The sequence below is a fragment of the Callospermophilus lateralis genome, chromosome 6 (genome assembly GCF_048772815.1).
Source record: "Callospermophilus lateralis isolate mCalLat2 chromosome 6, mCalLat2.hap1, whole genome shotgun sequence".
NCBI lineage: Eukaryota > Metazoa > Chordata > Mammalia > Rodentia > Sciuridae > Callospermophilus > Callospermophilus lateralis.
This window is the reverse complement of record NC_135310.1, coordinates 85,257,292-85,264,342: the sequence shown is the minus strand read 5'-3', so window position 1 is coordinate 85,264,342 and position 7,051 is coordinate 85,257,292. Positions and strand designations below refer to the sequence as shown.

General features: G+C 31.9%; 1 pseudogene; it reads right to left on the bottom strand.

Annotated features, from left to right (window-relative positions):
- Positions 1-766: 766 nt before the first annotated feature.
- LOC143398084 (dnaJ homolog subfamily C member 24 pseudogene) lies at positions 767-1,225 on the bottom strand (annotated as a pseudogene).
- Positions 1,226-7,051: the final 5,826 nt, after the last annotated feature.

Here is a 7,051-nt window from a genome sequence, read left to right as displayed (position 1 = left end):
TGACATTTACGGCTATTCTAGGCAATAACACTTTATAAAAAAGTCCATCATACCAGCAATAAAATGGTTCCTTATTCACAAATATGGCAATTAATACCAAACCTTAACACCCTGAAACAAAAAGGAAAGGAATGTACCAATTTCAGACTATTTTTTGAAGCTTCTATATCCTAAATTATACTTAAAGTTGAAGACGGTGAGGTTTATAAATTTTAGAACTAGAAAGCCAGGACTGGAGCCAAGTCTTATTCCAAATCTATTTTTCTAGTTGTCACTTCACATTTTTTATTCTTTGTTTTCAGCCTTCATTATGGGAGAACTGGGATCACATATTGTTCACATAGATTCTAATTTAAGTATAATACACTAGAATTTGAGATAGGTATAAAACAGGCCTATAACTGTAACCTATTAGGAACTTTATCAGTTAGACACTTTGTAAATATAAAGGAATATGATGACAATATTTCCCAAAAAGAGACATATTTATATTAAGAAAAAGAATTCTTATGTTTTATCAAGGAGAAAACAAAAGTTTTAAGATGGGAATCCAGAAAATATAACTCAAGTCCTTTTTATGGCAACTTGTAAATATAGTTTATAAGTACATATAAATAACTACATTAATCTTTTTAAAGGTGGTCTCTGCTTGATAATCTTATCATTTCTTTGCAAATAATAGGGAAGAAAAAAATCTATTTCCTTAATGCTCGAATGGCCTCTCTTCATCATGTCTGAATATACAGTTGAAATATTTCGATAGTAGTCAACAATTTAAGCTATAATGAAGTAGTTCTATAATTAGTGAACATGTATCATAAGAAATCAGGTTAACTTCTCCTGCTTCATCCTTGGAAACACTGTATTTTCCACTACATTGGCAACTCAGAAAAAAAGAATGATCATCTTCGTTCCAAGACATTTCTTCAAGATATACTTGAGCATCTACTGGGCCCAAATTTCTTAGCTCATCTTCATGCCACTGCAGGTCATACTCTTTTTTTGTCTCTTCATTCCCTAGAATTTTCCATGCCTGATCAATTCTGATGAACTTCTGTATACATTCCTCCACTTTTCCTGCTGGCACATCTGTACTTTGTTTATCTGGATGATACATCAGTATGAGCTTCTGATACTTTTGTTTTAGGTCTGACACATCTGCAGACCGGTCTGCCCCCAGAATGCTGTACCAATCCTTTTTTGGTAACTGCTCAAATGCCATCATCCATTAAACAAGAAGTGGGGCTTCTCACATCCGCCAACTTCACACAGCCAAGGAGGCCTGCTCCCTGCCAGCTAAAGGACATATCTTTTCATCTTAAGAAAAAGTGCTTACTGGGGCTCCTGATATAGCTCAGTTGATAGAGTGCATAAGGCCCTGGGTTCAATCCCCAGCGCCACCCAAAATAAAAGTGCTTATTTATGTGCTATGTCTGTCATTTGAAACAAATAATCTTCGAGAAGGGGTTTTGATGAAGTACACTATGAAAGTTTAGTGCATCTTAATGAGATTATGGGTATAACATAATTACACTGCTGCTTTTGATATCCTATCACTTGATCTACAGTTTCTGGAGTGGCCATTAGTGTTGAGGAATCAGAAATTGTCCATCTAAGTCTTTGGCTTCAAATATAAAGTGATTGTTTTTACAACTTTTGTTTTCTTGGGGATGGTGTTTGGCAGCTATAGGACCCATTTGGATGGAGTTCCGGACCAACGGAACTGCCATGAGAGGGACTAGGATGAGGACAGCCAGTTTCTGAAAGTCCTAGAGGATAAATATTTTCACATAATACTCGAACCAAAAGACTAGGTAGGTTTAAACAAATGAGGTGGATGGACTTTTGATTTATTACTCTTTTCTTGCCAGAAAATTTGGTTATCCATGAGAGAAACCTATAAGAGGTAGACTTGGAGCTAGATTCAATTTAATAAATAATTCATCCAAGTCTTATTAGTGCTAAGAGAGGAGCCATGTCTGGCTCTTTTTTTTTAAGTCTATGCAGATTTACAATCCACAGTCCACGATTCTTCTTCTGGCCAGGTCTCATATTTGTATTTGTGTGTGTGTATACATACACACACACACACACACACACACACACACACACATACACACACAAATACACATACACACACAAGCACACACATTTTATTTTGGTTTTAGTTGGACACAATACCTTTAATTTAATTTTGTGGTTCTGAGGATCGAACCTAGTGTCCTGCACGTGCTACACAAGTGCTCTACCACTGAGCCTCAACCCCAGCCCCATTGTGTTTGTATACTTAAATGTTGTTGCTTGTTTACATCCCAGCCCCATTATGTTTGTGTACTTAAATGTTGTTGCTTGTCTATATAATCTTTATGTTTCTTATACTTTATAATAGCAAATATTTTTTAAAATTTTAATTGCTAAGTTTTGTGTTGTGAAATTTGCTTTTCTTTTTGTACTTTGTCAACATTTGACTACATTATTTAATTTGCTTTTGGACTTTAAATAGAATTGGCATATTTATAACAAAATATTATTAATATAATGTGTTTTATAGAAAATATTATAAAACATACAATTCTAGAAAATAAATGTAATCATCTAAAATCCGATACCCAGAGACAAATCATACTGTGGTGTATTTTTTGGTTATTTTTTTTCTCATTTATTGAATCAATATAGACACACACAAACACACACATGCATATTTGTTTCAGACTAAAAAGGAACCACACTACATAAACAGATAAAGCATTTTTTATTTGTTATTTAATTTTATACCATAAACATTCCTCCTTTGTTGTCATAAACAATATTATACAACAAGCACATTTCATATTTTATTAATTATTTCTTGAAAACACAATTATCTCACTCTTCAAAGAATTTTTATTCAAGCAAGAATTTTATAATCCAAATGATGGGTTCTTTTTGCTGAATTTTCAATTATGTTATTTAAAACAGAACTGAAATTCTGAATTATACCACATAAAAAACTATGAAAGTACAGATAGGAATTATTCAGAGATGTGAGCTTTGTTGAAAATTCTTTTCTGATGTTGACAAATCATTGATTTGTTGAAAACAACTTTTAATTACTGCATATAAGTTTTAATTTATATTTTATTTGTATCTTTTTTTAGAATTTGTGATAGCATTGAGTCAAGTATCAGAGCCATGGTAAGTTTTCTACCAGTTCAACAATTTGTTGCCAAGACAGTTGTTGGCTAGTTGGATTCTTTTCAGGTGCTTTGTGAGATAATTCATAATATTAAAATACCAAATATATGCTAAATAATTAAGGTTTGTAATTTCTAAGAGACTATTGATTTAATGATTTATAAACTAAAATGTGCCCTAAAACTGAATTTACAGATTTGTGTATTTTTCAGTAAAATAGTTCATTATTAACAAAATTCATTCTTTCAAAAACAAATGCTTTCCGAGTACTTACCTTATGCTAACAATATTTTAAGGACTAGAAATAAAACAGTAAACAAGTTATATTTTCTGTCTTATTGGAGAACATATTCTAATAGGAAACATAAAATAAAGAAGTAAAAAAATAAGTATATCCATTTATATCAGGTAGACATCAGATAAAACAGAGTGAAAAAAATGAGTGTTTGGAGTATGCATAATAAGGTGAGTCTATTTTAGGTTGCTTGGCCACCTTTCTAAGAAGTAGAGAAAAGGGTAGGAAAACTGGTGATCTTTGGATGAAATATAGTATATTTTTTCACTCTTAATCTTTCACCATTTATGTATGGACTCTTCCCAAGATAGCGGCTGGCATATATTATTCTTAAAAATAAATTAAATATTGTTGTTTGTATTCTTGATAGTTGCCATTCTGACTTGAGTGAGATGAAATCTTAGAGTACTTTTGAATTTCATTTCTTTAATTGCAGTGGAAATGGTAATTTTCAAGAATACAAACCACAATAAGTGTTGGTGAGGTTGTGGGGAAAAGTTACACTCAAACTTTGTTGGTGGGACTGCAATTTGGTGCAATATGGAAAGCGGTATGGAGACTCCTCAGAAAACTTGGAATGGAACCACCATTTGACCCAGTTATCCCACTCCTTGGTTTATATCAAAAGGACTTAAAATTAGCATACCACAGTGACACAGCCATATCAATGTTTATAGCAGCTCAATTCACAATAACTATACTACAGAACAAACCTAGATATCCCTCAACATATGAATGCATAAAGAAAATGTGGTACATATACACAATGGAATATTGCTCAGCCTTAAAGAAAAATGAAATTATGGCATTTTTTGTAAATACATGGAAATGGAGAATATCATTCTAAGTAAAATAAGCCAAATCCAACAAGCCAAGGCTGATTGTTTTCTCTGATAAGTGAATGCTAATCTATAATTGGGGTGAGAAGAATGAAGAGACTTTGGATTGTGCAGAGGGGGGTGAGAGGAGGGAAGGGGGTATAGGGATGGGAAGGATGACAGAATGAGATGGACCATTATGAACATGTATGATTTACATTACTGGTGTGACAGTACACCATGTCCAGCCAGAGGAAGGAGAAGTTGTGCTCCATTTGTGTACAATGTGTCAAAATGCATTGTCCTGTTATGTATAACTAATTAGAACAAATTTAAAAAATTTTTTAAATGATGGCATGAAGAAAAAAAATCAAATATAAATTCCCCAAGAACTCCAAAACAAAAGCAAATAAAGACCCAAATCTGCAATGGTGTGCAGTATGTAGAAGAGAAATTCTAAATGCTTCAACCTGGTAGTGAAGGCACTCTTTATTTTTTTTCCTTGATTCTCTCACCAACTTTTTCTCTCACTTTTTTGATCCCAATATGCTTATCAAAACATGTGGATTTATTTTATGGTTATTCTAGAGACATTTAATAATTTATTCCTCTCAAATTATTAGTTACATTAAAAGTCTTTTAAAAGTGTCCAGAATTTGTTTTCTTGTCTTCCTAAACACTTAACAGTAAACTGTTTAATCAACTGTAATGATGTGGCATTATTTATACACTAGTGACCTTCCTATCTTTACTTTCCATGGTAGTTTGTCTGCATACATTCCTTTATCCATTCATCTGCAGATCATCCATCCATCCTTCCATCCTTTTTTTCACTCATCTATTCATTCATTCATTCATTCATTCATTTCCAATAAAAGCAGCAACACACTAGTTGGAATGTAAAATACATCAAAAAAATTTTAACTAGATTTTAATCCTTGTATTCCTAGCTAGATGTTTCTCTGTGATGTTGGCTTCTAATTTGGTGATGAATTGCATAATAAATGTACAATAAATATCAGCAGAGGATGAAAATCCCAAGTTGAAAACATTTCTGCATAAGTATGAAATGACCTTCTCTAGGGTATCTGTTTTTAGTTAAATGAATGACTTATTCTAGTTGGTATTCAGAAGGAAGAATAGGAGAACATTTCTAGTTTTATCGTTCAATGAGTCTCATTACCTGATAAAAACAGTTCTAGTCACATTGTTTCATTTTTATGCCTCTTTAAACTTACTTATAAAACAGGGATAGCTTATTCCCCACTCACTTCAGAGAAAGATAACAAGAAAAGATGAAAGGAAAAAATGATGTGTAAAAATCCATTAGTTCTTTAGAGTAGAATGAGTATGTGCCATAATACCTATTCAACATCACAGGAAATGAGTTTTTCTCAATCAGTGCTTTTCAAATTATCTTGTGCAAAGCCTACTAGGTCCCTTCTCTTGAACAATCCCCAAGGATGACCAGAAGTTAAGAGGTGAGAGCGCTAGATGTAAGCAGGATACTCACTGAGGTTTTGACAAGAACAACCATATGTTTGTACATTGTATGTTTGCTTGTGCAAAAAATTGCTGTTGTGGAGGTGCCTCAATTTTGTTTTATAAAATGAGGAAAAACAATAGTTTTTATCCTAGAGGGATGTGTAATTAACTGAATTATTATAGTTAAAATACTTGAAATAATGCTTAGAATGTGGTGTTAGAAAAGTGTTTAGCTGTAATAATAATTATTATTTATACATCTTTACCTTATATTAAATCTTCTCAGATGTATGTGTTTATTTATTGCCTGCTACAGAAGGTAAGCCTTAGGAAAAATGAGATATTTATTTCCATTTTTCAAATGTTGTCTCCATTTCCTAGACACTGCCAAAACACAACAGATAATAAGTTATTTTTGTTTTATTTTGTTTTAGGTACTGGGGATTGAACTCAGTGTTTGTATTTTATTTAGAGACAGGGTCTCACTGAGTTGCTTAGCACCTCACTTTTCTTGAGGCTAGCTTTGAACTCACTATCCTTCTGACTTAGCCTCTGGAGCCACTGGGATTATAGGCATGCACCACCATGCCCAGCTCCTTCACAGTTCTTTCTATTATCTATTTTGAGGTAAATGCAGTACATAAGATTCTTTATGAAAATTGTATGAATTACTGACTTTTTTCTCAGGGACAGATTATGAGAGTCTGTTTATTCCTTCTGAAATGTGTATTATTCATAAGAAGCTATATATTTGTTCTCTCCTAAGTTCAATTATTAGATTCATTAGGAATTGCATACAAAAAGAATGAATTTTTAAATTGCACTTTTAATTATATATTTGAATGAATAGTACATGTTTATATTTTATTAATGAGTGTTAAGTTAGTACAGTGTATTATGTTGGGTATGTTTTTTTAAAAAATATTTAATTTCTTTTGTTTATGCTTTTCTTCCATTATATTTTGTTTATGTAGTTGTGATTTCTCTGTTGTTTTAACTAATCACATCAATAATAATTTTATTATTTCATTTTTTATTATTGTTTTATTATTTTATTTTTAGGAGCCCAACTATTGGTTTTATTTATTGTTTATACTCCTTTTCTCATTTATGATTCATAAATTTTAACCTTTATTTCAATCCCTATCTTCTGTTTTACTTATTATTATTTTTTTTTGATAGCTTTTTGAGATGGAATGCTTGACTCACTTTTTTAAAAACTTTCATTTGATGCTTAACATTACAAATCTTGTGTTCTAAAGCCTCATGGCATTTTTTT